This window comes from Blennius ocellaris (genome assembly GCF_963422515.1).
Source record: "Blennius ocellaris genome assembly, chromosome: 21".
Taxonomy (NCBI): Eukaryota; Metazoa; Chordata; class Actinopteri; order Blenniiformes; family Blenniidae; genus Blennius; species Blennius ocellaris.
Genome location: NC_137670.1, coordinates 18,919,085 through 18,933,072, shown reverse-complemented (window position 1 = coordinate 18,933,072; position 13,988 = coordinate 18,919,085).

Genomic DNA, 13,988 nt, shown 5'->3' with positions numbered 1-13,988 from the left:
CATGTGTGTGTTGTGTAGCTGCAGGGAGTTGTATTAAGTCATGTGTGTTTTGTAGCTGCAGGGAGTTGTATTAAGTCATGTGTGTGTTGTGTAGCTGCAGGGAGTTGTATTAAGTCATGTGTGTGTTGTGTATCTGCAGGGAGTTGTATTAAGTCATGTGTGTGTTGTGTATCTGCAGGGAGTTGTATTAAGTCATGTGTGTGTTGTGTAGCTGCAGGGAGTTGTATTAAGTCATGTGTGTTTTGTAGCTGCAGGGAGTTGTATTAAGTCATGTGTGTTTTGTAGCTGCAGGGAGTTGTATTAAGTCATGTGTGTGTTGTGTAGCTGCAGGGAGTTGTATTAAGTCATGTGTGTTATCATACAGTGTCTGCAGCACCAAGGTTTGACAGCCATGTGTTTGTTTGACAGATTGACAGCTGGTTGACAGATTGACGGCTCTGAGCAGTTCTCTAGGTGAGTGGAACCACACCATCAGCACCATCAGCACCATCACTTGCTGCTCTCACAGTACCTTCACTTTAATGTGTGTCAAGTACTGCATCTCCCTCAATTCTACTACATTACATCATGGTTAGTCAGGACGGGGTGACTGCCACAGTGTGTATTTCCTGAGCACATACACATTTTGTCTCTGACTACGCACAGCTGCACTGCTTTAAGTCTCTTTACTTCTTTCACCAACAACACGGGAACGGGACTCCATTTATTCTCCAACTTATGTTTGCCTTTCAGTCCCCAATTCTTGAGTAACACTTTTTCACCAACTTCAAGAGATTGGAAACTTACTCTCTTGTCATAAGCTTTCTTGTTCTTCTGATGGGATTGTTTGGCGGTTTCAGACGCCAGATGGTAAGCTTTTTGAAGATCATCTTTTAACTTTTGCACATACTTCGCATGCTTTTCCATCTTCTCACCTGTTGTCGTTCCAAAACACAGGTCACCAGGGAGTCGGGCTTCCCTTCCAAACATGAGGAAGTAAGGGGAGTGTCCTGTGGAATCACATTGAGTGCTGTTGTATGCATGAACCAGATATCCTACATGTTGACTCCACTGTTTTTTCCTTTCCTGACTCAGGGTTCCAAGCATGGAGAGCAAAGTCCGATTGAACCTTTCCGGTTGAGGATCTCCTTGGGGATGATGGGGCGTCGTCCTTGATTTCTTGACTCCCATCATTTTCAAAAGATCTCGGATCAACTTGCTCTCAAAATCCCTTCCCTGATCGGAATGGATTCTGGTGGGCAATCCATAGTGCACAAAGAACTTGTCGACCAGAACCTTTGCAACAGTCTGAGCCTTCTGGTTCTTTGTTGGGAAAGCTTGTGCATAGCGAGTGAAGTGATCTGTCACCACTAACACATTGCTAATGCCTTTGGAATCTGGTTCCAGGGACAGAAAATCTATGCAAACAAGATCCATAGGTCCGCTGCTCATAATCTGATGTAATGGAGCTGCTCTTTGATCCGGGGTCTTGCGTACCAGGCATTCTCCGCAGTTCTTGAGAAAATGGCCAGCCTCTCTGGCCATTTTGGGCCAGAAGAATCTACTCCTCAGCAGATCAGTGGTTCTTTCAATACCAAAGTGTCCTACATCATCGTGCAAGGACTTAAGCACGGCGGCTCGAAACTCTTTTGGTAGGACTAGCTGTCTGAACTTTTCACCTGAAGGTCGCTTGCTGCCACGTTAAAGCAAACCCCCTTTTATGAACAGTTTGTCTTTTTCTCGTTTCAGGTGAGAGAGCTCCGAGTTGTTGGGACTATACTCAGGCCATGACTGCTGTTGAACTGCCTGCATCGCTGGTCCAACACTTTGGTCTTTCCTCTGTGCCGCGATCAGCTCTGACTGGGACAGAAGCTCCAATGACTTCAGCTGCATTTGAATAGGACAGGTGTAGTGCTCAGGAACAGCAGCAGAAGAAGCTCCCAACTGCTCCACATACCTCACAGAACTGTCAGAGGAGTGGATGAAGACATGCTGACAGACTGACTTAACACCATTCCGGGGTATAGTTTTCCATTCCGTGTCATCTTCAGGCTCCTGTAAGTTTCTGGACAGCAGGTCAGCATCAATATTGTGCTTGCCTGGTCGGTACTGTACATCAAAGTCGTAGGTGGATAAGGCTGCAAGCCATCTGTGACCAACAGCATTTAGCTTTGCTGTTGAGAGCACATAGGTCAAGGGGTTATTGTCAGTACGGACTGTGAAGCGAGCTCCATACAGATAATCATGGAACTTGTCCACCACAGCCCACTTGGGTGACAAGTACTCTAACTGATGTATGGGGTAACGCTTTTCTGACTGGCTCAGTTTCCTGCTCGCAAATGCAACTGGTCTCAAGCCCTCATTATACTCCTGATAGAGAACGGCTCCCAGCCCCTTTAAGCTAGCATCTACGTGTAAGATGTAGGGCTTGTCCGGGTTAGCAAAGGCCAGCACTGGTGCATGTGTCAGAGCGTATATGACCTGATGAAATGCATAAATGCATGACTGATCCCACCTATCTCCAAATGGCTCTGATTCTTAGAGATAGGTTTTATTTGGGTCTTTGTTAGCTTTTCTGCTTTTTTGCGTTGGAGCATAGCCTTTGGTCAACTCCGTCAGTGGCCGAACTATAGCAGCATAGTTGGCTATAAACCTTCGATAGTACCCACAGAAGCCCAAGAAAGATCTCAGAGTCTTCAGGTCAGTAGGCTGAGGCCAGGTTGTAATAGCCTCCACCTTCTGTGGGTCTGGTGAAACACCATCGGCTGAGACAATGTGTCCCAGATATTTTACCTTTGGTTGGCAGAATTGACACTTGTCAAGCGAGAGCTTAAGTCCAGCCTCCCCAAGGCGGTCCAGGACTTTGAGAAGTCTCTCCTCATGTTCCTCCAGTGACTTTCCAAAGACAATGAGGTCATCCAGGTACACAATGACTTGAAGGAGATTCATGTCACCAACCGTCTTCTCCATTAATCTTTGAAATGTTGCAGGGGCTCCAGTTATGCCCTGAGGCATCCTTTCAAACTGAAAGAACCCCAGGGGACAGATGAATGCAGTTTTCTCCTTGTCCTTTTCGGCCATTGCTATTTGGCAATAACCACTCCTGAGGTCAAGGACAGAGAACCAACGGCTTCCTGACAGGGAGTCCAACACATCGTCAATGCAAGGGGTGGTGTACTGGTCAGGAACTGTACGGCAGTTCAGCAACCTATAATCAATGCACATCCTTATCGATCCATTCTTCTTCCTCACGATCACGATAGGAGATGCATAAGGACTGCGAGACTCTTTGATAATGCCTGCGTTTAAGAGTTCCTGCAGGTGTTTCCTTACATCATCAATGTCTGTCAGTGTCAGGCGACGAGAACGCTGTCGAAAGGGCCTGGCGTCAGACAGACGGATCGCGTGCTCGACGTCTTTTGCTAAACCCACATCCCACTCAGTCAAAGAGAAGACGTGGGGTCTCTCGGCCAGTTTCCGCTTCAGCCGATCTTTCCACTTTGAGGGCACAGGTGAGTCTCCAAAGTTGATGAGATGGGAGTCAAAAGCCCCTACTGCAGGTTTGTCAAGGGGGACAGATACAACACTCTCGGTAAGATACATTCGTCCCATGATTGTTCCCACAGGAATGATTATCTCTTTCCGGGACTGGTTCTGTACCAAAATCCGGAAGCTGTTGACATTGACTGCATCCCCTGGCACTACCATTGGGTGTAATAGAACGCTTCCTGGGAGTGGGGACAAGGGGGACATGTCAAACATCAAGATCTCATGACCAACAGGCTGTCTGAGATCAACCTTGCAGACCATTTGCAAGTCTTCACCAGGAGGTAAAGTTATATCACCTGAGCCTTGCTGAGCCTGCATTCAGATTGCTGCAGCAACAACCAGGTGAGAATCTGTCAGATTTTCTCAGACGACTCGAACGCTCTCTGTCTAAGGTTGTACAGAGAGGTGGTCTACCCCCGACCAGTGGGGATCGAGCCCGCATAGAACAGTTGTTGAGAGGTGCAGTTTTTTCTGATTTAATGTTAATGCAGCTATGTCTCCGGGAAAGGAAAGCTCGGCCCCCAACTTTCCTCCAGCTTCTCAGTGAGATTCGTGCTGAAGAGGAGTATGAGGCTTCAAGGATGAAACTTAATGCTTCACTACATCAAGTACAGGCAAAGCAGTCAAATGAAGTCAAACAGACAGAAATACAAATCCTTAAAGCTGAGCTTAAAGAACTCAAGTCATTGGTTGCCTCTGTAGGAGCAAAGACCCCTCTAACCACCTCTTCTATATGCGATAAAACGCAGGAGGATGAGATTACAGCTTTAAAGAAGCAAGTAAAAAGATTACAACAAAAACTGAGTAATACATCTAACCCAAATAAAGATGCTAAAGTGGATGCTACCTCCCGAGCTGTCAACACTCCGGCCAGATCGTCAAGACCTGCGGAAGGGCAGTTCTGCTACAGGTGTGGAGAGAATGGACATTTTGCAACCAAATGCCACAATGAAGAAAATCAGAGTAAAGTAATTAAAAAACTGATTCAAGCTCTGTGGTTGTCCAAAGACAACCAAACTTCCACAACGTCAACATCATCCAAAATAAATAGTAATGTGAAGAAAAGCTTGGTAACTTCATCAGCGACTGCAAACATTCCTGAGGGTTTGATTGGACCACCAAGCATAGTGAAGTTAAAAGTGAATGGTCATGTTTGTGATGCACTGTTTGACAGTGGCTCCCAAGTCACAATAATTTTTGAGTCCTGCTATAAAAAATACTTACCTGATGTCCCACTTCAGCCGGTGTCTGGTCTTAATCTCTGGGGTTTGAGTGAGTGTGATGTTAGCTATCCTTACCGTGGCTACATTGTGGTGGATCTGGAGTACCCGGCAAAGATTGCTGGAAAATGTCAGACTGTCACCGTTCTTGCGCTCATTTGTCCCAGTCCCAGAACAGCTGAGCAGACCCCTGTCATTGTTGGTACAAACACTAGACATGTCAGAAGCCTGGTGAAGCAATGTAAGGAGAGTGGGGTGGACATTACACAAACCTTGGGCATACAAGCTGATGATGTGCAGGCAATTGACTTGATATCACTCACCAGTGACCAGTGTGATGTTGGCATGGTGACCTGGCAAGGCTCAGGTGATATAACTTTACCTCCTGGTGAAGACTTGCAAATGGTCTGCAAGGTTGATCTCAGACAGCCTGTTGGTCATGAGATCTTGATGTTTGACATGTCCCCCTTGTCCCCACTCCCAGGGACATATATTTAGCAATGTTTTAACATGTATTAATTTTTTCCACTGGGCTACATGAACATATTAAAAAAAAAAAAAAATGCAACAGCGCAGCAGCTGCTAAAGAGAGGGAGGCGCGTGGAAGAAGATTGCTGCTCAAGTGAATGCGTAAGTAAACGTCTTTGTCATCGCAATATTATTGCAAGGGAATGCTGCTTGATGGTAGCTTATTAATTTATTTCTTTTAGGTGCAATTCCGCGGGGGAGAAGCCTCTTGGCAGCAGCTGAAAGTGAAATATAAAAACATTGTCCAATCGGGTAAGACCGCTGCTAATTTAATTGTTAATCAATACATTTCTTAACGTAATTTCGATCATGTGTGACATTGTACAGTAAATATCAAGTGGCCATTTGACTGTGAGGTGTTTTATTCCAACATAATGCTGTTTTCAAACACATAAATGTCTTTTCACCCATATCATGTGCTGTCAAATAATTAAGGCTAAACTAAGACAGACTTTACTCAGCCAACAGAAAGAAGGCAGATGCCTGTAAAACGGGTGGTGGCCCAGCACCTCCACCTTTAACAGAGGCAGAGGAGCCCTAAGCCAGAATGTTGGGAGGCCAGTGGCTGAGGGAATCCCTGGAGGAGCTCCTCTTCAGAGCTCAGCCCTCAAGATACCACTTCCTTCATAATATATAATATGCAGAGGCCTATATATCTCTTTAAGCCTCTTTTTGTTCATCTTTATTTCCCCATCATGTCTTTTTTTTTGTCACCCAACAGATTGTGATGGTGCTCTCTGCCTGCTGGACCCCCTCATGCCACAACAGACCTTGTAAGTAGGCAACACTCCAAAGATCTTGCAAAATGGTAGTTTAAATATACTGAAACATATTCATGTAGGATGAAGAGTACAGGAAACCCTGTCTGCTGCCTTTACAGAGGAGGATCCACAAAGGCCTATAGAGGTATGATAGTTCTCATCCTGTTTACATTTCTTAAACATTGTGGTGGAATAAAGAGTGATATTTTGTCTACACTGAAGTATTGACACATTATTTTTAACAGGGCCTGGCTGGGCAGCAGCAGGAGGGTCCCTCAACATCCACTGCAAGGACTGACAGTGAGACAGATGTTCAGTAAACACCAGAGGTTCATTCTGTGGAATTCATGTCCAACTGTAATAATTGAATGTCCTCCTTATGTCCTCCCAGTTATCTGTAAAACAGATCTATAGACTCCACCTGCTCCAGAAGATGGAAACAACTGCTAAGGAAATGCAGATCTGTAAATTGAATTACTACACAAGTTAAGGGTGGGTGTACAGTCCCAGGTGAATTATGCTAACTACTAACTACATTAACTAAACTAGCTCTTGTATTTGTAGGAAATAAAAAAGACCAAATGAATTGTGCATCATGTCTTTATTTGGTGGTGGTGGTGGTGATCAGACCCAGAAGTGATGATGGCAAATAGTGTCTCTGACAGTTCTGCCGTTCTGCATAGCTGACAAGTTAATGGGCTCATCATCATCATCATAGTCCTCTCTATGTAGGGCAGGGTCCTCTCTATGTAGGGCAGGGTCCTCTCTACGTAGGGCAGGGTCCTCTCTATGTAGGGCAGGGTCCTCTCTACGTAGGGCAGGGTCCTCTCTATGTAGGGCAGGGTCCTCTCTACGTAGGGCAGGGTCCTCTCTATGTAGGGCAGGGTCCTCTCTATGTAGGGCAGGGTGTTGCTCTCCTCTAATAGTGGCAATATTATGAAGAACAAACATTCCACTATAACATCACAGTCATGGGTAACCCCTGTCACCCAACAGAAGGCCATCAAACTCTCCTGTAATGTCAAGTGGACACATTAAATGATATGCATGAGGGAGAGAGGTGAATTATATTGTGCAAATCCTGAGGCTACTTACCACGTTGCAGTCTGGTGCTGAGGTCTGACTTGTGGAACATCCGTGAGTCGTGTACAGACCCAGGCCACTTGGCCTCCACATTAGTTATGAGGTTTGCAGCATCACATATGATCTGGATGGTGCACAGAATAAGAGATGTTTAACTATGATGCACTCTTTATCTTGAACATTCTGAAACAATCAATCCTCATGTACCTGCACATTTATGCTGTGAATGGACTTCCGGTTCACAAAATCTGCTTCATTGTGAGAAGGAGCTTTGATGGGATGTGCTTTCCATCGATGCAGCCTATCACATTTGGGAATCCTGAAAGACAGGAAAATTACTAATCCCACTCCAAGATTGCAGCACAATATGATTAACAGAATGTTATTTAATATTTATGTAATGGATCTCATCATTCACCTGCAATCCTGTGGAACTCCTCCTTGATGACTCTTGAAGTTTCTCTCCAGGGAAAACAACAAAAGTTGCTAAAAACCTTATTAGGGCCGGCACACCTTTCTGATTGGCTGCATACACTGCCCTTCCTCAGGTGCTCTGCGTCTCCAATGTTGTACAGAAAACTGCCATTTGCGAGGAAACGCAGCGCAACACACAATGTCTGCTATGACGTCAGGGCAAGGCTCCGGCTGGTGATGTTGCTAATGTACAGAGCGATTAAACTGTGGATGTACATAATGGTCTCTGCAGTAAAACGGTGCCGCTCAAAAAGTAGGTGTCTGGAAATGCCAGTACATCTATGGTCTGATGATGATCTGTCTGCCAATATTACATTCTCGGTGAAGTAACGCTGCGCCTTCATCAATCGGATCATTATCAAAAGGACATTCCATATTGAGGGAATAAAGTTGACGTCTAATTTGCCTCGGGAATGAGGCACTGCAGAACTGTTTCGTCAAAACTCCCCCGCTGAATGAGGAAATGAAATCCCGTGTCCGTCTGAAAGGGGGTGGAGCCAGAGCAAAACTCCAGGTTCACTGACAAAAACCTGCTCCCGACCAGGTTTGTTCTAGAGCGTCTGTTGCCCCGGTAACTGACCGAGAGTTGACGTTACCCCTCTCTGTGAAACAGGCTGGAGTTACCCCTCTTCCTCTGGTTGAAGTTACGTCCCGTTGTGAAACGGAAAACCCAGCATTTCCCTCAACTCGGGGTTAATTGACCTGGCGTTGTCAGTAAACTGCTTCGTGAAACGGACCTCTGGCGTCGTCGATAAATCTGCTTTGTGAAACGGACCTCTGCTCTCTCATGCTTGTTCAGCACCATCTGAAGAGTCGCCTCCAGAAGCTTCTTTTCGTCTTTTTCTTGCCCTGGAGTTTCTCCTCTAAGAGCTGGTTGGCCTTCGTTAGCCTGATCTTCTCATCCAGCAGCGGCTTGTTCATATCCAGCATTTTATTGCACTGAGTGCGGAAGGTCTCCTTCACAAGCTGCATGGACTCGTTCTTATGCTGCAGAGACTCCTTCTTACGCTGCAGGGTCTCCTTCTCCCACTGCAAGGCCTCCTTCTCGTGCTGCAGGGCCTCCTTCTCCTGCTGCAGGTTCTCATTCTCCTGCTGCAGGGTCTCCATCCCATGTTGCATGGACTCCTTCTCCTGCTGCAGCCTGTCTCTCTCCTCCACCACCTGCTGCAGCCTCTCCTCCAGAGTTTGAAACTTCTCCGTCCTCATGGTCTCAGCTTTCCTGAGGTCCAGACCTTTTATTTCAAGGAGCATTGCAGGAGCACGTTTAAAACCTTCTCTGCCTCTTTCAGTCATTTTCCAAACCTGTTTTAAAACAACCAACAAACTTGGGGGCTACTGTGCTAGCTGGTGCTTTGTCCGTGTAGGTCAGCAATTGAAATGATTGTGCTGCTCCGACGTGCCTTTTATATTTGCAGATCAAAGGCACAAAGTTCAGTTGCTGACATCATGTGATGCTTTGATGCTTACATCTTGCAGGCATCCTCTGATGTCATCATGCTCCCATCTTGGGATCAAAGCCATTAAATCAAAGGAGCTGTGATGAGGACCGGGCTCTGAGGATTTCAAATTAAAAGCCCCACACATTTTTTCAAAATAAAAGTATTTTTCTGTTAAAATCTTCAAAATGTATATTTGATCAATATTTAAATGGAACAGAGGCCATGATGGGGCCGACCCCGACAGGCCAGAGGCCAGAGTGCATGGTCCCGATCAAGGCTGCTTGCAGCTTCAATTTTAAGTTACTTGTCTTAAGACTTGCAGCAGCAGCAGCAGCGGAGACTTAATTCCAGAGGCGATGTCTCTGTAGCCGGACACTACTTTTCCAAATCTGGAAAGCTCCTTAGTTAAGAGCTCGTGTGGCGCATAAGGAGGGACATTGGACAGGATGACCCGGACAGCCGCCTGAGACACTGGATGTACCTGGACGAACCTGTCCGACATGGTGATTCCCGTCTCCACCATGGAGTTGGCCTTCTCCACCTGGTCCACAAAGACCACCACGGCGCTGTTCATCTGGGCCGCCACCTTCACGCTGCTGTAACCAACCTTCTCCCCCAACAGCCAGAGCAACCTGCTCCACCTGTTGTAACCGACCTTCTCCCCCAACAGCCAGAGCATCCTGCTCCACCTGTTGTAACCCACCTTCTCCCCCACAGCCAGAGCATCCTGCTCCACCTGTTGTAACCCACCTTCTCCCCCAACAGCCAGAGCATCCTGCTCCACCTGTTGTAACCCACCTTCTCCCCCAACAGCCAGAGCATCCTGCTCCACCTGTTGTAACCCACCTTCTCCCCAACAGCCAGAGCATCCTGCTCCACCTGTTGTAACCCACCTTCTCCCCCAACAGCCAGAGCATCCTGCTCCACCTGTTGTAACCCACCTTCTCCCCCAACAGCCAGAGCATCCTGCTCCACCTGTTGTAACCCACCTTCTCCCCCACAGCCAGAGCAACCTGCTCCACCTGTTGTAACCAACCTTCTCCCCCACAGCCAGAGCATCCTGCTCCACCTGTTGTAACCCACCTTCTCCCCCAACAGCCAGAGCACCCTGCTCCACCTGTTGTAACCGACCTTCTCCCCCACAGCCAGAGCATCCTGCTCCACCTGTTGTAACCAACCTTCTCCCCCACAGCCAGAGCATCCTGCTCCACCTGTTGTAACCCACCTTCTCCCCCACAGCCAGAGCACCCTGCTCCACCTGTTGTAACCGACCTTCTCCCCCACAGCCAGAGCATCCTGCTCCACCTGTTGTAACCAACCTTCTCCCCCACAGCCAGAGCATCCTGCTCCACCTGTTGTAACCCACCTTCTCCCCCACAGCCAGAGCATCCTGCTCCACCTGTTGTAACCCACCTTCTCCCCCACAGCCAGAGCATCCTGCTCCACCTGTTGTAACCCACCTTCTCCCCCACAGCCAGAGCATCCTGCTCCACCTGTTGTAACCCACCTTCTCCCCCACAGCCAGAGCATCCTGCTCCACCTGTTGTAACCCACCTTCTCCCCCACAGCCAGAGCATCCTGCTCCACCTGTTGTAACCCACCTTCTCCCCTACAGCCAGAGCATCCTGCTCCACCTGTTGTAACCCACCTTCTCCCCTACAGCCAGAGCAACCTGCTCCACCTGTTGTAACCCACCTTCTCCCCCACAGCCAGAGCATCCTGCTCCACCTGTTGTAACCCACCTTCTACCCCACAGCCAGAGCATCCTGCTCCACCTGTTGTAACCCACCTTCTCCCCCACAGCCAGAGCATCCTGCTCCACCTGTTGTAACCCACCTTCTCCCCCACAGCCAGAGCATCCTGCTCCACCTGTTGTAACCCACCTTCTCCCCCACAGCCAGAGCATCCTGCTCCACCTGTTGTAACCCACCTTCTCCCCCACAGCCAGAGCATCCTGCTCCACCTGTTGTAACCCACCTTCTCCCCTACAGCCAGAGCATCCTGCTCCACCTGTTGTAACCCACCTTCTCCCCTACAGCCAGAGCATCCTGCTCCACCTGTTGTAACCCACCTTCTCCCCTACAGCCAGAGCATCCTGCTTCACCTGTTGTAACCCACCTTCTCCCCCACAGCCAGAGCATCCTGCTCCACCTGTTGTAACCAACCTTCTCCCCCACAGCCAGAGCATCCTGCTCCACCTGTTGAAACCCACCTTCTCCCCCACAGCCAGAGCATCCTGCTCCACCTGTTGTAACCCACCTTCTCCCCCACAGCCAGAGCATCCTGCTCCACCTGTTGTAACCCACCTTCTCCCCCACAGCCAGAGCATCCTGCTCCACCTGTTGTAACCCACCTTCTCCCCCACAGCCAGAGCATCCTGCTCCACCTGTTGTAACCAACCTTCTCCCCCACAGCCAGAGCATCCTGCTCCACCTGTTGTAACCCACCTTCTCCCCCACAGCCAGAGCATCCTGCTCCACCTGTTGTAACCCACCTTCTCCCCTACAGCCAGAGCATCCTGCTCCACCTGTTGTAACCCACCTTCTCCCCCACAGCCAGAGCATCCTGCTCCACCTGTTGTAACCAACCTTCTCCCCCACAGCCAGAGCACCCTGCTCCACCTGTTGTAACCCACCTTCTCCCCCACAGCCAGAGCATCCTGCTCCACCTGTTGTAACCCACCTTCTCCCCCACAGCCAGAGCATCCTGCTCCACCTGTTGTAACCCACCTTCTCCCCTACAGCCAGAGCATCCTGCTCCACCTGTTGTAACCCACCTTCTCCCCCACAGCCAGAGCATCCTGCTCCACCTGTTGTAACCAACCTTCTCCCCCACAGCCAGAGCATCCTGCTCCACCTGTTGAAACCCACCTTCTCCCCCACAGCCAGAGCATCCTGCTCCACCTGTTGTAACCCACCTTCTCCCCCACAGCCAGAGCATCCTGCTCCACCTGTTGTAACCCACCTTCTCCCCCACAGCCAGAGCATCCTGCTCCACCTGTTGTAACCCACCTTCTCCCCCACAGCCAGAGCATCCTGCTCCACCTGTTGTAACCAACCTTCTCCCCCACAGCCAGAGCATCCTGCTCCACCTGTTGTAACCCACCTTCTCCCCCACAGCCAGAGCATCCTGCTCCACCTGTTGTAACCCACCTTCTCCCCTACAGCCAGAGCATCCTGCTCCACCTGTTGTAACCCACCTTCTCCCCCACAGCAGAGCATCCTGCTCCACCTGTTGTAACCAACCTTCTCCCCCACAGCCAGAGCACCCTGCTCCACCTGTTGTAACCCACCTTTCTCCCCCACAGCCAGAGCATCCTGCTCCACCTGTTGTAACCCACCTTCTCCCCTACAGCCAGAGCATCCTGCTCCACCTGTTGTAACCCACCTTCTCCCCCACAGCCAGAGCATCCTGCCTCCACCTGTTGTAACCCACCTTCTCCCCCACAGCCAGAGCATCCTGCTCCACCTGTTGTAACGACCTTCTTCCACCACAGCCAGAGCAACCTGCTCCACCTGCTGTAACCGACCTTCTCCACCACAGCCAGAGCAACCTGCTCCACCCTGTTGTAACCAACCTTTTCCCCCACAGCCAGAGCATCCTGCTCCACCTGTTGTAACCCACCTTCTCCCCCACAGCCAGAGCATCCTGCTCCACCTGTTGTAACCGACCTTCTCCACCACAGCCAGAGCAACCTGCTCCACCTGCTGTAACCGACCTTCTCCACCACAGCCAGAGCAACCTGCTCCACCTGCTGTAACCGACCTTCTCCACCACAGCCAGAGCAACCTGCTCCACCTGTTGTAACCAACCTTTTCCCCACAGCCAGAGCATCCTGCTCCACGCTGCAGGGAAAGGTGCAGAGATGCGCACTCTGTGTTTAGGGTGAGCTTCCTGAGCTCCGACATGGCTGCAGTCAGTCCCCGGCAAACACGGACCACACAAACCCAACCACCGACCCCAAGAAAGATTGAAATAAAACAAAAGCTGCTCTGTGATTATTAAACTACAGTGATTGTGAACATTAACCAAGAACAGAACAAGAAAAATTCACATAAAACTGTGACAAACGCTCCTCGCTCACACATGCTCCCAGCTCTTCCGCACTCCCAGCATGCACCGAGAGAGAGAGAGAGAGAGAGAGAGAGAGAGAGGAGAGAGAGAGAGGAGAGAGAGAGAGGAGAGAGAGAGATAGAGAGAGAGAGAGAGAGAGAGAGAGAGAGAGAGAGAGAGAGAGGAGAGAGAGAGAGAGAGAGAGCAGAGGGAGAAAGAGAGAGAGAGAGCAGAGAGGAGATATCCTGTGAACCCTTCCCATTTGTTGATCGAAATAAAAAGCACAGGAGAACGGCAGAAGCGCAGAGCGGGTCAGGAACGGTGACTAGAGCACTTCCTGCTCGTTCTCCTCATGAGTAAAAGAAACTTACCCTTGTTGTCTTGTTCTTTCTTGCAGATTTAATAAATGTCTATAGCCTAAACCTGACAGCCAATCAGTTTAAATTAAATATAGAAAAGTGTTCAATCCACTCAGTTAAAACTCAAAATGGTGAAATCACTTGTGACCCTCAGGAAATAAATGCTACTTTCAGAGAATTTTATAGAAAACTTTACTCTTCACAAATTGACCTTCACAATCTGAACTAGAGACTTTCTGAGCACAGTTGACCTCCAAAATTAAAAGACCAACAGATCCAAGGCCTAGAAGCTTCTGTATCAGTAGAAGAAACTGCATGAAGCTCTCCAGCACATGCCTGATGGTAAAGCTCCAGGACCTGATGGTAAAGCTCCAGGACCTGATGGTAAAGCTCCAGGACTGACGGGTAAAGCTCCAGGACCTACTCCAGGACCTGATGGTAAAGCTCCAGGACCTGCTCCGGGACCTGGACGGTAAAACTCCAGGATCTGACGGTAAAGCTCCAGGACCTGACGATAAAGCTCCAGGACCTGATTGTAAAGCT